This window comes from Panthera leo, chromosome C1, assembly GCF_018350215.1.
Source record: "Panthera leo isolate Ple1 chromosome C1, P.leo_Ple1_pat1.1, whole genome shotgun sequence".
Taxonomy (NCBI): domain Eukaryota; kingdom Metazoa; phylum Chordata; class Mammalia; order Carnivora; family Felidae; genus Panthera; species Panthera leo.
The window spans coordinates 18,283,908-18,308,414 of NC_056686.1; the positions used below are offsets into that span (position 1 = coordinate 18,283,908).

Below are 24,507 nucleotides of genomic sequence, written 5' to 3' on the forward strand. Positions count from 1 at the left end.
CCTCCCCACACAAGTGGGAAGACTGCGGGTCAGAGAAAAGTGGTTTGTCCACAAAGATATACCCTCATCAAGCACGTGGGCTCTCACGGGCACAAAAGTTACTCTATCCCTTCACACCCAGACACACAAGGTCACATAGGCCTTGCTCGAGCTGCAAGGTCAGAGGCCGCTCAGCCCAGCCCTCTTAGGCATAAATGGGGGAGGGGGCGTGGGGGATATTGGCAGGATCCTTGAGCGAGGCAAGGGCAAGGCACTGCAGCCAGAGCTCCCAAGGGGCCAGAAACAAAACCAGAAAATAAGAAATGCCATTACGCGCCACCCCCTACCCCTGCCCCTGTCCACTAGCTTTGGAAGGGCTCCCCGCTGTCTCCAGCCCAGCTTTTTGGGTCTCCTCAGTTCAAGCACTCAGCGGGGGCCGGTGTCTAGGTCTCAGTCGCAAATTCTAGAAGAATAAACCTGATTGACCAGCTGGGGCTGGCAGCCACCCCCGGGGGCCGGGGGCCACCGCCCACCGCCCACGACCAGGGCTGTGGGAGCAGGCGCGGCTTCTCTAAGATCAATGTGAAGGGTGGAGGAAGTGATGCCTCCCCAGTCCATTCAGCTGGTCTAGATCCCATCCCAGCCCCCATCTCCCCAGACAAGAAGTCTTGAATAATCTCCATGATGGAGCTCTTACTACCCACACAGCACAATGTTATGCATTGTCCCTAATTACTCATTACTCGTGGAAGGCTCTTAGGTCATCCTTTCTTTCCAACGAGCCATTGCTCATTTGCTCAAGTCTGTGACTGCAGCGTTTACACAGGTTTAGGTCAAGGCTACCCAACCGTTGGCTCATTCTGTGTCTTTGGCTGCTATAAACAACTTTTCACCTCCAAACCCCACAGAAGAGAGGATCCGATTGCTTTCCCGCTCGCCAACTTGTCAGAGCAGCCCCTGTTGGCCAGAGCATTCACACCAGCTGCCCCGGCCACCCCACCCATTGGGTGCCAGCCAACCTATAGGATGGCCGCCCAAGACCAGAGGCCTGCCCATCCCTGCGCTGTGATGGTCGGGGTCGTTTTTGTCTCTGGTTTAGGCAAACGTTTTCTCTGCTTATCCTGATTTTCCTCTGGGCCTGGGCCAGTTCCCTGGGCTCCTGCCCCCACCCCAATTCTCTGTTCATTGTTTTCAGAGGCTTATTCTTCTCCTTCCTGGCGTTTCCCCACCTTTTTCCTGCTGATTGCACGTTTTGGACGCAGCTCTGCTCATTTCAGGCATGGCCACATACATGGCTTTGGGCAAGTCGCTTCCTCTCTTTGAGCCTCAGTTCCCCCATGCGTATATTGGGGCGACTAATTCCCACCCGACAGGGTTATTGAAAGGATGTGTGAGGTCCTGTCACAGACTTGAACATTAAGCAAACTCAATGTCTGTCCTTTCTTTTGGCTTCAGCCCTGAAAGCTGTCAAAAGGCCAGAGAGGCAAAGCTCGACTAGGAGAGAGAAGAGGTCTGAGTTCAAGTCTCAGCTGGGCAACTGACTTGCTGTGTCACCTTGGGAAAGTCCCTTCTGCTCCCTGGGATCAGTTGTCAAGTAAGGATTGGACCAGAGGAGCATTTCCCAGACTGCAGACGAACAAACAAACAAACAAACAAGAGTTAAATGCACTCCATAAAGAGAGAGAAAGAGAGAGAGAGAGAATCCTTGGTAAACATGTTGGGAAAAACCACCTAACACTTACTGGAATATTAAAGACTCTGACGGGGGCACCTGGGTGGCTCAGTCGGTTGGGCGTCCGACTTCAGCTCAGGTCACGATCTCGCGGTCCATGAGTTCGAGCCCCGCATCAGGCTCTGGGCTGATGGCTCAGAGCCTGGAGCCTGCTTCCGATTCTGTGTCTCCCTCTCTCTCTGCCCCTCCCCCGTTCATGCTCTGTCTCTCTCTGTCTCAGAAATAAATAAAAAAAAAACGTTAAAAAAATTAAAAAAAATAAATAAATAAAATAAATAAAGACTCTGACGCTGGGCTGTCCAACATGGTAGCCACTAGCCACACGTGATTACTGAAATTAAAATTAATTAAAATCGATTAAAGTTTCAAGTCCATTACCTCCATCTCACCAGCCACATTTCAAGGGCTCCACAGACATGTGCGGCTGGTGGTTACCATGTAGCATGGAAGTGATTAGAGGGTTTCCTTGCCTGTAGAAGGTGCTAGTTAATGGCACTGCAGTCAGAGGGGGCCGTTCCACCTTAACCAGAAGTCCCCGCACACAATTGACCACACTACCCCTACGGCACATCTGTGACCAACGTGAGAAGGAATGCCGCTCCCAGGACGGGGGGGGGGGGGGGGGGGGGGGGGGGGGGGGGGGGGGGGGGGGGGGGGGGGGGGGGTCGGATGTTGAGTGAGAGGCTCTCTTAGGGCCCTTCCAAATCCAAGTGAAGCAGGGGGAACATTCTGGTAGCTGGATTCCCCTTAGGGGAGGGACCCGCCTGTGTTCGGCAGCTCTCTTGGCTACAAAGACACTGTAATTGTGGAAAGAGAGCCCTCCCTGGATGCAGCTGGGATGCACTGGAAAGAAGGGGGCTGAGAAGTTCATTGTTCAGGGTGCTAAACGGCGGGTGTGGAGTTGAGAGAGGCAGTTGAAAGAGTCGAGGTGAGTGGGTTGAGGGTGGGGGAGGGTCTGGCAGCCTGGTGGGTAGATGCAGCCCAGGCAGGAGGGAGGATGGGGGCCCCAGGGTGGCTGAAGGACACTGGAGGGCAGAGAGGGCCGACGGGCGGCTAGAAATCATCCGCACGCAGCCGCAGGCAGCGTAGGGATTCTCGCCCATCATGCGTGAATCACCCATGGGTGAGTCAGTACGAGTCTCCTGCATCTCGACACATGACCTTGGGAAAAATCGAGAGCAAGGGGCGTTGACCTTTGGGCTGCCAGTGGAGTAGAAAGAGCTTTCAAGGGAGTTGAGAGCTGAAGGGTGTTAAATCCAGCAGAGGAAGGTGGTACGGAAAGGAGGGATTGCGGAGTGAACGAGGGGAAACAACCCCTCCACAAGGGTCCCCAGAGAGGTCAGGTGTGGTGGCTCTGAAACGTGGCCCCCAAATGCTCTGACCCTCCCCTTGAATACTGGTTCTGTGACTGCTTGACCAATAAAATACCATAGAAGTGACCTAAATCTTGGGGCGCCTGGGTGGCTCAGTCGGTTAAGCGTCGGACTTCGGCTCAGGTCATGACCTCACAGTTTGTGAGTTCGAGCCCCGCGTCGGGCTCCGTGCTGACGGCTCGGAGCCTGGAGCCTGCTTCGGATTCTGTGTCTCCCTCTCTCTCTGCCCCTCCCCCACTTGTGCCCTGTCTCTCTCTGTCTCTCAAAAATGAATAAATGTAAAAAAAAAAAAAAAATTAAAAAAAAAAAGAAGTGACCTAAATCTTAAGAGACTGGTAGGTTCCACCTCCCGTTTCTAGAGACACTTCTTCTTGGAATCCAGCCACCGAGCTGTGCCCAGGGCACACTGGAAGGCCACGTGTAGGTGTGCTGGCCAACAGTCCCAACTGCGATTCTAGTGACAACCAGTGTCAGCTGCCAGATGTGTGTGTGAGGAAGCTTCTAGATCACTCCAACTCCATTCACCGTGACTGCATACACGCGAAAAACCCTGAGAGAGAGAGAGAGCCCCTCGTTAGGCCCACCAGACCCACAGAGCTGTGAGAAAAAAATAATAACATGATGTTGTTTCACGCTGCTAAGTTTTAGTTGATTCACTTTCCAGCAATAGTTTAACCGGACCAGGGGACAAGCTATGAATCCTGTCACAGTGGGATAGGCTAGGGGAACCAACTTTTTTTTTTTTTAATGTTTCTATTTATTTTTGAGACAGAGAGAGACAGAGCGTGAGCAGGGGAGGGGCAGAGAGAGAGGGAGACGCAGAATCTGAAGCAGGCTCCAGGCTCTGAGCTGTCAGCACAGAGCCCGACGCGGGGCTCGAACTCACGGAGTGTCAGATCGTGACCTGAGCTGAAGTCGGATGCTCAGCCGACTGAGCCACCCAGGCGCCCCTAGGGGAGCCAACTTTTCATGAAAGCTTAAAACACGGCGGTGGGGGGAGGCCTCAGCAAGTCGTTATACCTGGACGACCGGGGTGACATCTGGATGAACTCAGTATGAGATAAGGTTTCTGCTGTGACCTTGAAGAGTGGGCCCAGAGACCGTCCAGGTGAGAGAAAGGAAGGTGTCAGCGGTGACTCGGAAGTTTCTGTCCTGGGCAACTGTCCTCGGTGACAGCTGGAGCTGAAATTGGGGGGAGGGAGAGGGTGGGTGAACAGGTTCGGAGGAAGGTGATAAGACCACTTGGGGACGAACGGCGTTGCCTTTGCAATGTGCCTTCCGTAAATACCAGAACCTGCTGACAGAGTAATAAAAAGAGAGAGAGAGAGAGAGAGAGGAGCTTCAGCTCACGTTCCCAAAGCAAAGCTTCGAGAAGTCTGAACCCCTGAGCTCATTCGTAAATACCCACAGTCGTTAATTCATGTATTTACTCTGTGAGTCAGCCATTCAGGCAGGTGTAGTTAGGCGTAAGATCACAGACCCTAGAGCCAGACCGCCCGGGGTTCAGAGCCCCACTCCCCCTCTTACAAGGGCCCGGCCGTAGGCAGGTGACTCAGTCTCTGTGCCTCAGTGTCTTCACCTCTAAATGGAAGATGGCAGCAACTGAACCCGTGTGGTCGTCAAGATTAAAGGAGTACATCCGTGGAAAATTCTTAGAACAGTGTTTAGAACATAAGTCCATACGACGTGTTAGCTGGTAATATTTGACAAATGATTTGGGGGCACCTGCTGTATGCTGGACGCAAAGCTGCACTGAGGATACAGCAGGGAACGAGGCGGATACAGGCCTTGGCCCATGAAGCTCACGTTCGAGTCCTTATTCAGCAGCTGGGCGCCCTATGTTTCTTCAGGCTTCCTTCCTTCCTTCCTTCCTTCCTTCCTTCCTTCCTTCCTTCCTTTCTTTTTCTTTCTTTCTTTCTTTCTTTCTTTCTTTCTTTCTTTCTATTTCTTTCTTTCTTATTTATTTTTTGAGAAAGAGCGAGTATACGAGTGGGGGAGGGGCAGAGAGAGAGAAGACAGAGAATCCCACGCAGGCTCCGTGCTGTCAGTGCAGAGCCCGATGCGGGGCTCGAACTCACAAACCACCGGATCATGACCGGAGCCAAAATCAAGAGTCAGGCACAGTAACCAACTGAGCCACCCAGGCACCACCCCCACCTCAGGTTTCCTTTCATACGTATTTTCCTATTTGACCCTCAGAGAGGCCCCAGGAGGTTGGTACAACAGTGACCTCATCCCCTTTTGACAGAGGTAGAAACTGAGGCCCAGAGAGAACTGATGCCCTCTTCGCACAGCGCCTCCGTCCACTGTCCCAAATCCGTGTGTCCCTTCAACAAAGGCTCTGTGACACGAGCGGCCCAGAGGCCCCCTGTCTCCTGTCGGCCGGCTTGTATTTCCTCTGCCTGGAAACTTCCAGTGGCTGAAATCTCAAAAGTGACCCGCCCCTTGCCCCTGAGCGAGAAGCCCTGGAGCCCCTTCATGGCAAAGTCCTGGAGGCAGGAGGTTGGGGCACCGTGCCTGTGCTACCCCTCTCCCCGCTCAGCCTCCCAGGGGACGAGAGGGTGTCTCCACTTGGTGTGACAAACAGAACCCCGCCCAATGCCATCTTCACGGATGCCTGAAATTCCACTGTTCCTCATTCATTCTTTCGGGTTGAGGAATCGCTCCCAGGAATATCTTTCCGCATCCCAAATTCCTCTGGGATGGGCTACTAAAGGCCTTAAAGATAATCACTTTCTTTCTATGGATGAGGAAAGTTCTGCTCCTGAAGGAAAAGTGACTTGCCCAAGGACGTATGACCAGTCGGGGGCAAAGTCAGAAATGACTGGATAAGAAGGGCAGGGATCCATGATGCTTCCGTATGTCTTATGCTACTCTGCCGCCTTCGAGGGGCTTCTCCCCAGCCAGAGTTCACTTGATTCAGGTTGTCCCTACCAACAGGCCGTCCTCCTCCCTGAGGTGGGCATGAGTTTTCTGGGGCTGCTACAACCATTCCCCTTCCGATAACGGAGCCTGGTTGATTACTTCCAGAACTAATCTAAAGGTACTCGTCCCTATCCCCACTGCTGGATCCCTGAGTGGCTAAGATTTCTGGCCTTTCCTAGGCCTGGTTTACCTCCTCCCTCCATTCTACAGGCAGCCTCAGATCCTTCCAGCACATTCCTTTGCCGCCGTCGCTGCTGAAGCAAGCCAAGGTTGGTTTCTTTCTTGTTTTTTGTTTTAAGTTTATTTATCTACTTTGAGAGCGAGCGAGCCCAAGGCGGAGAGGAGCAGAGAGAAGGGGAGACAGAATCCCAAGCGGGGCTCCAACTCACGGACCACGAGATCACAACCTGAGCCGAGATCAAGAGTCGGACACCCAACCCACTGTGCCACCCAAGTGCCGCCCCCCCCCCCCCGCCCAAGTTGGTTTCTGTTGCTTACTCTTAAAGAGCTCTAAAAAAAAAAAAAAAAAAAAAAAAAAGAGCTCTAATTGACATACCCACTTTACAGATGAGGAGAATGAGGTGTGGAGAGGAAACGTGGATAAGAGGTAGAGCTGGGAGTGTGACCCAGGTGTCCTGCCTCCCACCATACTTCAGACTGGGAGCAGTTGGGTCCTAAGGAAAGAGGAAGGTAGAGAGGAGTATAAGTGAACAGGCCTGGACACAGAGAGTGTTGTGGTTAATTAAGTGAGAGGTTTCGGAGTCAGACAGACCTTGAGTCTGAATCCTCTATCTGTGTTTTATTAGTTTTTTTCTTTAATTTTTTTAACATTTATTTATTTTTGAGAGATAGAGAGAGACAGAGTGTGAGTGAGGGAGGGGCAGAGAGAGAGGGAGACACAGAATCCGAAGCAGGCTCCAGGCTCCGAGCTGTCAGCACAGAGCCCGACGCGGGGCTCGAACTCACGAACCGTGAGATCATGACCGGAGCCGAAGTCGGATGCCCAACCGACTGAGCCACCCAGGCGCCCCTCTCTGTGTTTTATTAGTTATGGGACCCTCGGACAAGTCATTTCGTCTTCTCAGAGCCTGCCTTCCCTCAGCTGTAACGTAAGGGGAATGGGACCTTTGTACAGACACAGGTCTGCAGGGATACAGCTGGTGAATACAGCACTGGGTGCGTTTGGGCCTTCACCCGTCCCTTGCCTGGGTCCCCTGTGCAGTGAACAACCTGTACAATTGTACAAGAAAGCTCGACGGATAACATCGGCCTTATGTGGTTGTTAGGAGGACTAAATGAGATAATGCGCCCAACACTTAGTAAAGTACTCAAGAAATAGCAGTGAGCTGTTATGACACATCACCACAGCCCCAGTCTGGAAGGTCTCTGGCAGTCTGGGCTGACACCGTAAGAAACTCTTTCCTTTCTCACCGCCCACCCCCAAACCTCATAACCTTTCCTGGACGGCCTCGCTGCCCTGCCTTTCCCTCCACAGCTCTCCAAGTTTGGCCGGGCTGCTGGGGACCAGGCTTCTGGCCTGGTCTAGCACACCACGGCTTTCAGTTTGGCGAAGGCCCCAGATCTGCTGGGGGCCAGCTGGCAAGTCCTGCCTGTTCCAAGTTTCTGAAGGTTCCAGCAGCCAGCCTGCCCTCCAGGCTCCTCCCTCGGACTCAAGGCAGATGGAAACCAGAATGTTTAGCGTATACTTGGGGTCTAGCTAAGGCAGGCCCAGAAGCTCCCTGTGGTAGCCCAAGCCCCCTTAGGCCTCCTCCCTGCTCTCTGGAAAGGCCCAAGCGGTCAGAACAGGAATGGCTGCACCCAGGGCCTCTGGGAGAGCCACGTGAACCAGCCCAGCGCCTGCCAGCTCTCAGGCTGATCTCACAATGGCTCCTTTCACCACAAAGAGGAGCTGGCTTGCCTATAGCCCTCGAGGTGGTGTCCCAGGCCCCAGGGGCATGGAGTGGGAAGTCAGAAACTAAGGAAGGGGTTGCTAAGGCTGGGAGAAGTGAAGGTGCTGAGTCACCCCCTCACGGCCACCTGATGTCAAGGTGACCACCCCGCACTGGGGCCACAGGAGTTCAGATTCTCTGGGGCCCGGGGCTGGAGTAGGGGTGTGTGTGTGTGTGGGGGGGGGGTGGTTGAGTAAGTGTGGGAGCAGATGTAGGGAGAGAGTTAGTCATGGAGTTCTGGGGGGAAGGGAGGCTGGGCCCTCAGCCCATACTCTTGCTGGCATCTGCAGGCCCATAGCAAGAGGGTAACGTGGTCTTGGTCCTTGAAAAGCCCTTCCAGTGACAACTGGGGCATCCCAGCCAAGTGTCTTCTGCACTTCGCCCTCTTCTCCACGCCTTCTGCCCCAGGCTTCCAGGATCTCTTAAAGGGACTTACGTCTTCCCACAAGCATGTCTGCCCCCTTCGCTCCCCCTTCTTCACTCCCAAGGCACAAATCTAATTTAAGCCGCTCAGTGAATTAAAGCCCTCGCCGGCTGCCACTGCCCAAAGGACCATGGCCTCAGGGTCTTTGCCCTGCCTTCTTTGCCCACTCGGTACCTGTTCCTCTTCCTTCTGATTTCTAAATCCTGGGAAGCCACCTTTTCCCCACCCCCAGTTTCTGCCGCTTGGGTGGGGCTCACACCTAACCACAGGCCCCCTTCCGGCCAATGAGAATATTCTACCCCACCCCCACACAGTGCCGGTTCCGGGGTAGTCATGTGACCCAAACCGCTCCAGGGAGATCCAGTTTCAGAATCTGTGTTTGAACTTTGGGAGAAATGAATCTTTCCTTCCACTGGGCTTGGAACCGCGAGGGTGTCAGCCTGGGGCTGCCTCCATCTGGAAAGAACCTGCTCCAGAATGAAGCCAAGGCAGGGAGAAGCAGGAAGATGGGAGACCAGGTGCTGGCGGCATCATTTGAGCCCACTAAGTCCAGCTGTACCTGAAGCAGATAAGCTGCCTTTTTTTTGTTTGTTTCTTGAGGTCAATACGTTTCCTTTTCCTTTAAGCCTCTTGGAATTGGGCTTTCTGTCTCTGGCAACCCAGGACTTCTGACCAACACAGAGGCCCTGCCTACTGTGGCCTCAAACCACTTTTGAGCTCCCATCTGCCTTTTTGTTCTGGACTTGCCTTCCCCCCCCAGACACCCCATGTACTCTGTGACTTCTGCTGGGCTCTCTACTTGGGGCTGATTCGCTTTTCCCCTTTCATTGACTTGGTCAGCTGGACCTGAGCCGAAGTCGGATGCTCAACCGACTGAGCCACCCAGGTGTCCCTCTTTTTTTTTTTTTTTTTTTTTTTTTTTTAATTTATTCATTTCAAGAGAGACAGAGCGAGCGGGGGAGGGGCAGAGAGAAAGAAAGAGAGAGAGGGAATCCCAAGCAGGCCCCACACTGCCAGCGCTGAGCCCCACGCGGGGCTCAAACTCACGACACGCGGGATCATGAGCTGAGGCGAAACCAAGAGTCAGACGTTTAACCGACTGAGCCACCCAGGCGCAAATAAAAGAGAATTTGCTCTTTGTTCCTGTCCACTAAGGAACCATTATTTGGCTGCTTGATAGTGATTTGTGTGTTTGTATACTCCTCTCCTGCACTAGATTATTGGGTTTCTGGAGGACGAGACCTGTGTATGATATCTTTTTCTTTTCTCAGCGCCCAGTGCCTGGCGTGGCACACGGTAGGTGCCCAAGGAATTCTTCTGGACTGATCTGACTTGCCTTCAGGCGGGGTGGGCGCGGCTGAGCGTTGGCGCTGTGGGGACGGGGCCCTTTCTCTGGCTCTACTACGAGGCAGCTGTGCGGCCCATTCCCACGTCAACCTAACATGTCTGTCTCCCTTCAACCCCAAACCCTGCTCATCCATCGGGGGACTCTGCCCCCACTGTGTGACAAAGGGCTGCTTCGGGAGTCAAATGGATTTGAGTTCAAGTCCTGGCTCTTTTATGTGGCACCTGAGTGAGGTGAGCCGAGTCACGGGACTTCCTGGAGCCTCGGTTTCCTTAAAATAGCAAACACATAGTGCTTATTGGTGTGCTGGGCACTCTTCGAAGTGCTTCCCGTGTCCTCACGCTGTTTTCTTACCCACCCTGGGAGGCGTAGGTGCTCTCATCGTCCTCTTGTAGTGATGGGAAAACTGAGGCCCAGAGAGGGTAAGAGTTGCCTGAGGCCACGGCCAGGGGGTGGCAGGGCTGGGGTTGGAACTCAGGCTGTCTGGCTCCAGAGTCAATGCTCCTCACGCTCAACTGTCCTGCCCCGTGCAAGATGGCACTACTCCCAGAACCTTCTTCGTTAGGTCGTCGTGAAGCCCGGTCTTGGCACGATGTGTGTGGGAGATCCAGCCGAGCTGAGCACCGCTGTTACCAGTGGGTGTTCCGAGCCTGGCGGAGTCCAGTCGTCCCAGAGCATCTTTGATCTTGGGGTCCGGCTGCAGGGAGTGGGGCTGCGGCTGGTCCCGAACAGCAGCCGCTTGGCTCTGGCTACATTCTAAGGCTCTCTCTCCGCTTGGCAGACGGACCGTACTCATAATGCTCATTTGTCCAGACTGTGGTTCAGCGGCTTCTGCATTCTCTGCACGCGCTGCCCGGGGCCCGGGAGGGACGGAGGGCAACAGGACAGGCTCCAGCCAGACGGGGGGGGGGGGGGGGGAAGCTGCTGGAAATCAAGAGGGCCGGGGAGGCGGGAGAGCCTAGTTTTTAGAAACCCCAGCTCTGCCACGGCCTTGTTGTGAGAACTTGGGCAGACTGCATACTCTCCCCGGGCCTCAGTTCCTTCATCTGTGAAATGGGCACAGTAATGGTACCTACTTCGCCGGGTGGTACAAGGATGAGAGAAGATGACGTGTTTTGCAGTACCCCTGGGGGCTCTCCGTAGACGACAGTTAATTATTAGCTTTGTCCTGCTGTTTGCTCAGCCAGGCTGCCTGGGGGTCAGTCTTGCCTCTACCCCTTCCTAGCAATTTGACCTTGAGCATGTTACTCAACCTCTCTGTGCTCAGTTCCTCACTTCTACACTGGGGACAAGAACAGAACACCGATGAAACAACCCTCCGTCTGGGGCGTTGAAAGCGCTCCCTAAGCTTTAGTGCTTGCTGTTACTCTCCAGCTGTAACATCTTGGGCGACAGCCTGCCCCTCCCCGTGCCTCAGTTTTACCACTTGTTCAGCGAAGTTTATTTATTTATTTATTTATTTATTTATTTATTTATTTTAATGTTTTATTTGAGTTTTGAGACAGAGAGAGAGAGACAGAACATGAGCGGGAGAGGGGCAGAGAGAGAGAGAGAGAGAGAGAGGGAGACACAGAATCGGAAACAGGCTCCAGGCTCTGAGCCATCAGCACAGAGCCCGACGCGGGGCTCGAACCCACGGACCGCGAGATCGCGACCTGAGCCGGAGTCGGACGTTCAACCGACGGAGCCGCCCAGGCGCCCCGCAAAAATAAATCAACATTTTAAATGTTTGCTGAATTTATTTTTCTCATGAAACACGGGACCAAGCGCCTTTTTATGTGCCAGGCACTCTTCTGTGTGCTTGACACAGATTAAAGCGCTTACTCCTCACCGTCTTGGCGGGAGGGACTATTGTTACCCCCGTTTTGTTTTTGTTTTTTATAGATGAGGCAACTGAGGCAGAGAGTTGTGCCCGGGGAGTCAAACCCAGGTCATCTGGCTGCAGCTCCACCTTCTGACCTTCTCTGCCCCTGTCCCCTCTGTTCGGGAGTTGGGGTGCACAGTGGACCCCACTCATCCGTGGGCATCCATTACTCATCTCCTGGGACGGGGGTTCTCCCACCTTTGGGGTGACGGGTGGGGGCCGGCGGTGGGATGCGGGCAACTGAGCAAGGAGCCTTAGCCTCTGCGGACGGCCTGCCAACACCTGCCACTCGGTCAAGTCCAAAAAAGGCTCAGGCGCAGTTCACATCCTGTTGTTCTTCCGGAGCCTGGGAAGAGAACAGGAAAGGCCGAGAGGCCCGGCTTCGGGACTGCCTCTTGGGGAGGCGGGGCGAGCCGCCGAGTCGGGAAGGGCCAGGACTGCCTTAGCTGGGTCTTCCTTCCTCGGACACTCCCTGCAAGAAGACTGGGCCCCGGAGCCAGAGGCCTGAATGCCAACACGCTCACAGACTTGGCAGGGGGAGAAATGCTAGATTAAGACCTGGCCACGGCACTCCTCCGGGAAGATGAGGCTCTTTGCGTGGCCACATACACCGATGGCCACCTCGGGTGTGAGCGGCACTGCCCTCTCCCTGCCCACAGCCTCTCCCTGCCTGTGAGAAGAAGGTTTCTTGTGAGCAAAGGAGGGGAGACCTGTCACCGAAAATGGGAGCAGAGAAACGGGGCCTCAAGAAAAAGGCAGCCTGTGTCGAGTCCCAGGGTTCCCAGGGCGGAAATGTTTGCTGGGCTTTTAAGAAGAAGGCTATTTAACGATCAAATCTCAGCTGTTAAGTGGTGGCACCCTGCACTGTCACCGCTAACCCTCCAGACCGCCTGCCACACCCCAGCCTTCCCACCACTTTGTGGGCGGTGGTGTTCCACGACCGGAACTGGGGGTGTGGACAGCACCCCTGGGGCGCTAGACGTGTCTGGAGATGGCCAGTTCAGTGGATGCGGTCCTGGGAGGCCGATGAGACGGACTGTCTGTAACCTGCACGTCTCCTGGGTTTTTCTCCCCAGGCGGGCACTGAGGCTTTGAACCCTGAAGTTAAGACTGCAGACCGTAGAGATAGATGATGCGGGTTTGACACACTTACTGCAAGGGTAAACTTAAGTCCTGTCATAGACTCTCTGAGCCTTGGTTTCATCTGTAAAATGGGAACAATAACATAAAGACTAAGTTTTTCAGCATCTACTAGGTACTAGGCCCTGATAGAGGTGCTTTATGTGGATTGTCCTATTTTATTTTATTTAAAAATTTTTTTTTAACGTTTATTTATTTTTGAGACAGAGAGAGACAGAGCATGAACGGGGGAGGGTCAGAGAGAGAGGGAGACACAGAATCGGAAACAGGCTCCAGGCTCCGAGCTGTCAGCACAGAGGCGGACGCGGGGCTCGAACTCACGGAGCGCGAGATCATGACCTGAGCCGAAGTCGGACGCTCAACCGACTGAGCCACCCAGGCGCCCCTGGATTGTCCTCTTTTAAACCTTACTACAACCCTATGAGGTAGGTGCTATTTTCAGATGAGGAAACTGAGGACTAGGAAACGTAAGCAGCTGGTTAAGTTTATACAATCGGTAGCAGAGGTATGAAAACCCAGGAGGTCTCGGTCCAGAGACGGTGCCATTAGCTGTGACCTAGATCACATCTACTTATGAAGGTAGCTGTGAATGCTAAGTGAACTTCTGCATGCAGACCTCTCAGAACGGTGCCTGATGCGTCGTAAGTGCTCGAGAAGTTCAATCCGAGCTCTTGTGGTGTGAGAAGTGATGTGGACACCCGACTCAAGCTTAAACATTAAGGTAATTTATTATTTCACCAACGGGAAGTCCCGGAGCATTCCTGGCCTCAGGATGGATTGATTCAGTGGTTCGACGGTGGCCTAAGGACCCAGGAGATTTCTGTCTCTGACTCTACACATTGGATCCAGCCCAAGGTTAGCTACCTTCTTGATGACAAAATGGCTGCCCGCAGCCCCTAGACCAACATGCATCCTTACTCTTCCGGCAAGAGGAAGAGGCTGTGCCCCTAAACGGGACATCCGAGGGCTTCCCTTCAGTCTGACTGGGCAAGCTGTGTCATGTGGTCATCCCTGGACCAGTAATGGCACTGAAACAATGCCAGGAGCTGGTTAGCTTTGCCTTCTCTGCCTGCATGCTTGGAACTGGTATTGGGGCAAGCTTTCCCAGAATAAGGGGGCTGGCCAGAGGAGGGATCTGCTGGGAACTCATAAAGCGGTTGTGGACGCAACTTTAACTAGTGACCCCTGTCAACTGGAGGGTCTGGGGGGGATCCCTGGGTTACACAAATCATTTGAATACAATGTGTTCGTCCATTGTGCGGTGGTGCCGGATCCAGAGGAGGAAGAGGTTTATTTGGACTGAGGGTGGAGGTTTATTTGTGGGAAGATCCCTGGAGGCTTCGCCTCTGAATCCTGGAGCCTGAGGAAGATTTCCTCAGGCTGGAAAGCCTGAGAAGAGGGTCAGAGGGTACGGCATGAGCAAAGAGCTATACGCTTCTGGGAAGTTGGGGCTTAGGGGCAGAGTAGCCTGGGAGGGAGGGAGGGCGTGTGGAGACATGGCCCTCAGAAGACAGAACGGGCTCCTATCCACCTCACCTCCTGGCCGAGAGCACCGGAATGGTAAAAGTATTGAGTGCATGCCATGGGCAAGCTCTACTCGGGCATGAGAGAGAGGGAGATACAGAAAGCTTAAGTGATCTGCCTAAGGTCACACAGCTGGCCAAGGGCACTCTGACCCCAAAGCCGGGGCTCGTAACACTCCTTGTACCTCCCTCACCGGGTCCCCATCCCAGCAGCGGGAGGAGAGAAGGGCAGACCAAGGCGGGAAGCCAGGTTTTGTCTCTGGTGGGCAGGGAGGTGACCCCCCCCTCCTGAGGCCTGAGAGACAGGGAAAAGGTGGGGGCCCCGAAGTGTAAAGGGGGCCTAGAACCGGGAGATCTAGCGTCACAGGACTAGTTCTCCCAGTCCTCGTTTTCTCGTCTGAAGTAATAATAATCTGCATGATTCCAAATATCATGCCATTGGGAGGGGGCAGATGGGAGGGAATGCGGAGTTCTGTTTCCCATGCCTCAAAGGTTACTTGTTTTTCTTATTAGAGCAGAAATCCTGGGGTGATTGAAAACGTGAGCAGTGATTGCCTTTGCGGCTCAGCTTTTGTTCTGCTTTTCTCCTTTTTGTGTTTTTTCTCCCCCCATGTTCTTTACGACGAACATATTTTGCTTTTTAATGGACTCCCCGCCACCACCAAAGAAGAACATTAAAATTCATTATTAAAATTCCTCCCTGGGACGCATCTACATAAACCTATGCATATATGCATAGAATGTCTTTGGAAGGCAGTCCAGAAAAATGGTCAAGCGCAGGGCTGGGGGGAGGGGAAATGAGAGACCAAGGTGGAGGGAGGGGGGTGCCTCTGGGCTTAGGCTCCCTGGGACTGCTTGAATTATTATTTACTTATCTTACCATATGCTTGCATAACCTTTCCAAAAAAAGTGTTTTGTGGGTTTTTTTTTTTTTAGATTTTTTTTTTTTTTTTTTTAAGGTAATCTCTACACCCAACATGGGGCTCAAACTTAGAACCGAGATCAAGAGTCACATGCTTTACCAGCTGAGCCAGCCAGGGGCCCTCAGAAGGTTTTGCTTTGTTTCATTTTTAGTCAAGAATATCAACCAGACCCAAGCCCCAGATTTCCATTAGGTCCCACAGTTGCCATCTCAGGGACCCAGCTATGGGCTCCCCCTCTCATTCTCTATTCTGGTTCTTTTTTTTTTTTTTTTTTTTTAACGTTTATTTATTTATTTTTACAGAGAGAGAGCAGGGGAGGGGCAGAGAGAGAATCCCAAGCAGGCTCTGCACTGTCAGCACAGAGCCCGACGCAGGGCTCGAACCCACAAACCGTGGGGTCATGGCCTGAGCCAAAATCCAGAATCAGGCTCTTAACTGACTGAGCAACTGGCCCAGCTACCCCTGTTCTGGCTGTTTAGGTGACCCCCTTTTGGAGAGACCCCGGGTCCAACTAGGAGTCTCCCGGCCAGGTGGCTGTTTCTATCAAAGTGGGCACCTACCAGCTCAGGGAGCAGAACCGCGGGGGTGCCCCCCTGCCCACTCCACTCAACCTGGAGGACCCCCACCAGGACAGGCAGCCTCTTCACCGGCTCCTCACTGCACCTCCACACCAAAGAGAAAGGCCACATTTCTTCGGACGGTAGAAAGTCCTCCCTGACCGGCCCTGCCCTACTGTCCAGACTCATCCTCTCTGCTTCCTCATCTCAGACTAACAGCTGGGAAGCACAACAGCCTTCTCTCTCTCCCCTCGGGCCCACGCACAACCTGAACAGCCCTTCTCCCCAACTGCCCAGCTAATATCTACCCATGGTGCAAACCTGATCTTCGATGGGCCCTCCTCCAAGAAGCCTTCCCTGATCAGTCCTGTCAGGAGCCTCCTCGGGGCTCCCGTAACACACTGGGGTCCCCTAGTTCAGAATCCCAGCTCTGCCCCTTTTGCAATGCGTGTAGCTTTGGGCTAATTACCTAACCTCTCGGAACCTCAGTTTTCTCATGTGTGAAAGAGTGCTAAGCTCAGAGTTGTTGTAAAAGGTGATATGACTCAACACAGATAAAATGCTGAAAATAGTGCCTGGTACACGGTAAGCACTTGATAAGGCTTGGTTCTCATCATGTGATATTCGGAATTGCCTGTTTATCTGTCTCCCCCTCTAGACGGTTTTGAGCTTGAACGCCGCAGTTGGGCTATATCACCCTGATACCCACTCAGGGCCTAGTACACATTAAAAACTTCTCAAGAGATTCTTGTTAAAGAAACGAAATGATCCATTCAAACAAATACACACTTCTCGAGCATTTACAAAGCATGTAAAGTATTTAACACTCTGTGTTAAACACCCAGCACTTTCTGTTTTTTTTTTTGTTTTTTTTTTTTTTAATACTTATTTATTTTTGAGAGAGAGAGGTCATGAGCAGGAGAGGAACAGAGAAAGAAAGGGAGACACAGAATCCGAAGAGGACTCCAGGCCCTGAACTGTCAGCACACAGCCTGATGCGGGGCTCGAACTCACCGACCGTGAGATCATGACCTGAGCTGAAGTCAGATGCTTAACTGACTGAGCCACCCAGGAGCCCCTAAGCATTTTCTATACATGACTTCACTTAATCCTTGTGATGAGGGTGTGAGTGAGATACCTGTAGATACCCCATTTCACAGATGGGTAAACTTTCCATCCCCTTAACTTCTTTTACTTTTTCATCACAGCACGTGACCTCCTGACACGTTATGTATCTATTTGTCTCTTCCTAATAGAACCTGACTCCCCACTGGAATGGAAGTTCTGTGAGAGCTTGTGTTCTATTTTTATGGCATTCATGAGGCCTAGAGCAATGTCTGGCACATAGCAGGTGCTCAGTTTATATCTGTGTTAAACATCCTTGCATCTGGGGGTGCCTGGGTGGCTCAGTCGGTTAAACATCCGACTTCAGCTCAGGTCATGATCTCATAGTCCGTGAGTTCGAGCCCCGTGTCGGGCTCTGTGCTGGCAGCTCAGAGCCCGGAGCCTGCTTTGGATTCTGTGTCTCCCTCTCTCTCTGCCCCTCCCCTGCTCACGCTCTGTCTCTCTCTGTCTCAAAAAGAAGTAACTGCTCACGCTCTGTCTCTGTCTCAAAAAGAAGTAAAAAACATTAAAAAAAATTTTTTTTTTTAAAAGGTGGTTTCTCGTTCGGCTGATTCTCAGCCCCACTGGAGACAAAGGGAGGTGGGGTGTTAGGCTTCTGTCATCATGTGCAGCCTTTTCTTTCTCCTTACTTTCCACGTGGGTCCCAGAGGCTCAGAATCTCTGCCTTTTCACTTTGGAATGACAGGGGGGTGTGCCTGTGCTCCCCATGCTTCTCACCTGGCCCACTTGGGAAGCCCAGCCCTTATGGCCAGACTTGGTGGTCCCAGTGGTAATGATCTAAGAGGGCTAGGGGCATCTGGGTGACTCAGTTGGTTAAGCATCTGGTTCTTGGTTTCGGCTCAGGCTGTGATCTCATGGTTCGTGGGTTCAAGCTGTCAGGTTCTGAGCTGACCATGCGGAGCCTGCTTGGAATTCTTTCTCTCTCTCTCTCTCTCTCTCCTTCTGCCTCTCTCTATCTCTCTCAAAATAAGTAAATAAACTTAAAAAAAAAAAAAAGAAAGAAGTCTTTAAGAGGGCTAGAGCATTTTCCTGGTTCTTAGCAAAAGAGGAACCAACGAACCCACAAAAAGTCCTTCAAAGAGAGAAGTCATAGAATGTTCTGTTACTCACTCAAAGAGGAGGGGGAAGAACTCCCTGGATTTCAATTGGGGATCCAACTTTTCCCCCCTCTGGACTCCTATGATGTTTATTTTAATTTAAAATAATTTCAGGGGTGCCTGGGTGGCTCAGTCGGTTAAGCGTCCGACTTCAGCTCAGGTCATGATCTCACGGTCGTGAGTTCGAGCCCCGCGTTGGGTTCTGTGCTGACCGCTCAGAGCCTGGATCCTGTTTCGGATTCTGTGTCTCCCTCTTTCTCTCTGACCCTCCCCCGTTCATGCTCTGTCTCTCTCTGTCTCAAAAATAAATAAACGTTAAAAAAATAAAAATTAAAAAAAAATAAAATAATTTCAAACTAACAGAAAAGTTGCAAGAATAATACAAAGAGCTCTTAAATACCCTTTACCTAGATTCACCTTTCTTTTTTTTTTTTTTTTTTTACATTTTGCCATGTTTATTCTCTCTCCCTCTGTCTCTTTCTTTTGATGATAGGTAAATAGAGACAGATAGGTGGGTAGATATATAGACGTATAGATAGATACATATAATTATGGAATACACATTACGGTTTCTGAACCATTTGAGAGCAGATTGCAGACATTGATGCCCCTTTCCCCTTTAATGCTTCAGTATGCAATATTTTTTAGGTTTATTTATTTTGAGAGGGAGAGAGAGAGAGAGAGGGAACACGAATGGGGAAGGAGCAGAGAGAGAGAGAGAATTGCAAGCAGGCTTGGCACTGTCTGTGTGGAGCCTGACGTGGGGCTTGAACCCGCGAACCGCGAGATCAGGACCTGAGCCAAAACCAAGACCCAGAGAGTTAACCAACTGAGCCCCCCAGGTGCCCCACTATGTACTTCTAAAGAACAAAAATATCCTCTTACTCAACCACAGTACAGCTATGAAATCCAGAAAATGTAACATTGACATAATACTTTAATCTACCCTCCTGTATTCCGATGCTGTCAGTTGACTCAGGAATGTTCTTTACGGTCTTCTTTTCCCTCCAGTACAAGATCTGGCCAAGTTCACGCATTGCATTTAATTGCCTGACGTGTCTTTCTAATCTCCTTGAGTCAGGAACAGCAAGCCGCCTTTCCTTGCCTTTCACGACGCTGGTATTTGGAAGAATACAGACCAGTTATTTTATAGAATGTTGCTCGATTTGGGTATGTCTGATGTCTCCTCTTGACTCGATTCAGGTTGCGCATTCTCAGCTGGAATATTTGCAAAACTGATACCATATGCATCACTTCCCCTCCCCCCCCCACCCCTTCCGCCCATGTCTGTCTGCCTGGAGAGAGTGGTGCTCAATTTGAGCAACAGTTAAGAGGTGGTCTGGTTTTTCTCCACCGTAGAAGTTACAATTTTCCTCCTTGCAAGCAATAAGCAATCTGTAGGGACACTTTAAGGTCATGTAAATATCCTGTTCCTACTGATTCTTGTAGTGTTTATTTCTGATCAGCAGGAAGAGGTGCCCGGCCGGCCCCCTTTCACCTTCCTTGTTCTTGTCGCCCTCCCCTGTTGAGGGACTGGGATGGGGCCTATATCAGCATTCTGTGGGATTTGGACATGCCCACTCCTGTGGGAGCCCCGCTGGGTGAATCCAGGGGTTCTGGTCCTTGCCCTGGTGGGGTGTCTCCAGCAGCTGAAGAGAATGGCGGGGGAAGAAAGGATTCCTTCCAGAATCTCACCTGAAAACTAAGAGGTAAACCAAATGGGAGAAGAAAATAGTATTGGGCTCGTCCCTCAGGTCCCTGGCCATGTCTGTGATCCGCTCAGGCAAGGCTGTTGTCCTTCTGTTGGGGACCGTCCCAGGGTGTCCAGACGTGGACATTACATTAGCTCTGTGTGCCAGCAGGTATCACCAAGCCTCCAGCAAGTGAAGAAGGTGGCCCCCCAGGGTGTGGGATGCAGCTGCGAAAACATCAGCCTGCTGATTTTCCTTTTCCCCTTTTGCAGGGCTCCTCTGGCTGCTGGCACTGAGCACGAGCACGGCTCAGCACTGGGGAAGCGTGAAGGACACTTCTCAGCTTTGAAAAAAATACAGCTGACTGCTTGAATTTCAAATAGTTTAACGCCCCCTCTGCTACCTAGCTGTGATCTAAAGGACTGATTGTTCGGGCCTCAAAGTACCAAATAAATGAACTGTGAATGCCCAAGGATGGACAAGAGACGTCCTTATTCAAGTCCAAATGTATGGCTGGAGAGGACTGTCGACGTTTGCTCTTATGTAGCAAGGAAACAGCCGGGAAGTAGGCTACCCAGGCCTGGGATTCTCCCGGGGCAACCACTTGGCATCCTCTGCACCTTCAGACAGTAGGAAATGAGCTGCTCATCTGACTCAGGGCCACAAAGCTCTGGGTGGAGACCCTCTGTGGTCAGAGCTGTTTGTCTATGTTGAAGATCACAGCCATATTCTTGAGGCAAAGGGCAAAGGGCAGAGCAGGCGTTTAGGGGAAGACTGCTGAACACAGAGTACTGCCCGTAGGATGGCTGTGGGTGGTGGGAGAAGGATGGACGGTGCAGCAAAGCACCATCTAGAGTCAGAAGAACCTTGGGTTCAAATTGATTGAGTGGTTTGGGCAAGTGATTTAATCTCTCAAAGCCTCAGTTTGTCCTCAGCAAAATGGGGAGCACTAATAATACTCAAACTCAGGGGCACCGGGCTGGCTCAGTTGGCAGGGCACGTGACTCTTGGTCTCGGGGTGGTGAGTTCGAGCCCCACCGTGGGTGTAGAGATGACTTAAAAGTAACATCTTAAATAAAAAAGAATACTCCACTCGTGTCGTAGGTATGGCAGGTCTGAAATGAGGTTGTAGGTATTAAATGAGATTGTATTTGTAACCCACTCAATCAGGTGCATATTGAGTGTCCAGTAAACCCCTCCCCAAATAGTGTCCTATCTAATAATAATAGTGATGATGACGATGGTGATGATCACTATCATCATTTCTGAGCCTCCGGGCTGCTGTGTTAGGGTTGACTAGGAAATTGGAGCCAGGGTGAAGTAGGAGTGGGGTATGGGCTAAGAGAGTAGCCAGTGGCACTGAGTGGAGGCCAGAGGTATAGATAGAATGCCATCACCCTGGTGGCCAGACCCTGTCCGTGGATCTATTCTCAGCAGCCCTCAACATCATTTTAATGACTGTGTATTATTCCATTCTATGGATGAACTATGTCTTATTTAAACAAACAATCATTTTTTAAAGTTTATTTATTTTGAGAGAGAGAGAGTGTGTGAGCAGGAGAGGGACAGAGGGAGAGGGAGAGAGAGGATCCCAAGCAGGCTCCACGTTGCCAGCACGGAGCCTGACGTGGGGCTCGAACTCATGAACCACGAGATCGTGACCTTGAGCTGAAACCAAGCGTCCGGTGCTTAACTGACTGAGCCACCCAGCTGCCCTGAGCAAACGATCGTTTTAACAGCTGCAGAATAGTTCAATGATTAGATGGATCACATTTTAATGGGGAAGCCAAGTGGTATATTAGAATCAGAACAGGCTTTGAAGATAGAGATCATCAACCACATAATCAGCACTTTTGTCAGCATCGACTCCGGGCCAGGCCCTGTGCTTTGTGCCAGGGTAAAGAGGACAGACATGGATGGGCCCTCACAATGCTCACGGGCTACAGGGGAGACAGGCATATAACCTGACTCGCATTCAAACCCCTGGCTGTGTGGGCTTAAGCAAGTCACATGTCTTCTCTGAGTCACGGTTTCCTCCTATTGAAAGACCAATGTGCAGTGTTACAAGCATAGTACTCAGCTAAAAAATGCTACTTCTCTCTTCTAATGAGGAGTACTTTTACACACACACACACACACACACACACACACACACAAACCATCCATTTGGGTGGAATGTGTGTATATATACATATATATATATGTATATATATGTATGTATCGTGTGTGTGTGGGGGGGGTTATTTATCATCCTGGATGATTTCTGTTACCCAGCTAAAGAAATTTTTCTAAACCCTCGCCTAGTCTTTAGTGTTCACTAGGCAGAGGAGTGGGTAAAAGCCACTGAATTGGTCAGCAAACAAGTCACCAAACTGTCCAGACATGTGATTTCTTAGCTGCCTCTTTACCATTTCTCCAACACTCTGAGGAGACTCCTGCCTCAGTGCCTTTGTACTTGCTGTTCTGTCTGCCTAGAGCACTGTTTGCCCAGATATTGTCCTACCTCCTTCAGGTCTTTACTCAAACGCCATTTTATCAGAGAGGCTGTTCCTCCCTGCCCCCAGCACCCCTCCCCATCCCCTTACTCTGCTTTGTTCTTCATGGTAGCTCTTATTACCTCCTGACATAGGCAAATTGTCCTGGGTCTTGGCTTATTCTCTGTCTTCGCAAATAAAATGTAATCTTCGGGAAAGCCAAGATGCTGTCTGACCTGGGCCTGGGGCAGGTGCCTGACACATAGTAGGCCCTCAATAAAAATATATGGCATAACTGAATGAAGAGATCAAAGGAGACTCCTCCTAACACGGCGGTTGCTAGTGCCTGGAAACAGTAAAAAGCTGCTCGAATGGACAGGAGGATCGTAATAATTGGAAACTTAATACAGGACCTTATTTGGGTGGTAGGCCATTGAAGATCTTGGCTGGGGCGTGTGCAAGTGGGGACTGGGGTGAGGGAGGAAATATTTCCTCCCTGCCAAGCTGCAGCAAGAGGCTAATGGCCTCCACAGGGATCCAATCCAATTAAGGCCCTGGCTCCAAGTCAACTCGGGTTCCCTTCCTGGCTGCTGCGGCTTCCAAGTGACAAAATGAAACCTGTAACTTTCCCAAGACGAGACAGTCTCCAGGCCAGCAGGGCAGGAAGGGGCTGAGGGTAGGGTTTCTGTTCCCAGGGAAGCAGATGTGCATTGCACCCAAATGGTTTTAATACTGTGTGTGTGTGTGGAGAGAGAGAGAGAGAGAGAGAGAGAGAGAGAGAGAGAGAGAGTGCTGGGGCCAGGATCAGAGGCTGGATCACCACCCTCAAGATCAGTCCTTGCAGGGAGGGAGCTGGATGCAGACAGTGGAAAAGAGATGAGAAGCAAGGAGACGTGAGTTCTCCCACTGAACTGCGGCCGGGCTGGAAACCTAGACTGTGAAAGGGCACGCCCTGCTCGAGGTCCCTACTGCAGAAATGGAAAGGCAACGGTCCGCAAGTTTAGGCTTAATTGCACTCAGAATGCTCTTTCAACTATTTATTTCTTTCTAAAAGAAATTTTTGGGGCTCCTAGGTGGCTCTGTCGGTTGAGCTTCCGACTTCGGCTCAGGTCATGATCTCACGGTTTGTGGGTTTGTGGGTTCGGCCCCGCATCAGGCTCTGTGCTGACAGCTCAGAGCCTGGAGCCTGCTTCGGATACTGTGTCTCCCTCTCTCTCTGCCCCTCCCCCCACTTGTGCTCTTCTAGGCTGTTTTTCTCTAGAAGTAATGTTGAAGGCAGCCAACCCAGTAGATCCTGTGAGCATGTTAGTGAATTCTTTTCAATATGAATAATGGTCTCTCACATCTGTGTAAACTTTCCCTTCCTTCCCTGATTCAACATAAGCCTCTGACCCTTGGCAGAAGAAGAAACTGAGGCTCAATAAGGTGGAACTGTTTGCCTAAACTGGTAAGTGGCAGAGTTGGAATTTGAGCCAAGACCTGTTATGCAACATCTTTTGACCTCAGGACCATGAGGCAAAGGAGAAATTGAGTTGAGGAGGGGTTTGTGCAGAAGAAGCAGAAGATGATAGTTTTTGAATGTCTACACCATACTAAAAACTTTATGTACCGTCTTTTCTTCCCTTGGATTTGATTTACTTTTTTAAAGTGATCTCTACATCCAACACGGGGCTCAAACTCACAACCCCAAGATAAAGAGTCACATGCTCCACCGACCAAGCCAGCCAGGTGCCCCCTATGTACTATCTTTTTTAAACACCCTTAAGAACCTGAAGACCAACATTATGAGCAGATGGTTGGCCAGGGTATAGGCAACATGGATAGAGATCTGGGTCTGATTATTGGCTCTGCCACTCATTGACTGTGTGACCCTAGGCAAACTACTTAACTTCTCTGAACTTCAGGTTTCTCCACGGTACCCTGGTTTCAAATGGCACCTGGATGGTCCTTTTCCTAATGAAGGTCCATCTACTGGGGCTTGTGGCCAGGATGAACATGTCCGTCCTTGGACCCACACACTGGAACTCTATCCCTAGAGCCTGGAAAGGCCTGGAAAGGCTGTGTCCAGCTCCTGTGTTTGTGGAGTGACTTTGATGCCTCCAGGTGAACCCAGATCTATAGAGAGGCTGGACAGGTTGCTGCTCCTATGGACACAGCATTCAGGTTAAACTTTAGCCAGAATTATGGCTAAGTGGCAATTAGCAAGATTTTATAGGACCTAATTCACATTATGGGGACATAGCTGAAATTCAAAGCTGCCTTGGGATTTTCCATCGCTGGGTTGATTGACATCACCGAAGAATAACTGAACACCTATTATACGTGCAGTGAGAGAAAGAGCAATATGAACGTAGGAACATTTATGTGATTGATTCTTTCACTTAGT

General features: G+C 51.3%; 1 long non-coding RNA gene across 1 annotated transcript; it reads left to right on the plus strand.

The window, feature by feature from the left end:
* Positions 1-14,183: 14,183 nt before the first annotated feature.
* LOC122227940 lies at positions 14,184-20,198 on the plus strand. The gene is made up of 3 exons (XR_006206282.1): positions 14,184-14,291; positions 18,968-19,126; positions 19,920-20,198. It is a non-coding gene; the product is annotated as an uncharacterized LOC122227940 (long non-coding RNA).
* The last annotated feature ends 4,309 nt before the right edge of the window (positions 20,199-24,507 follow it).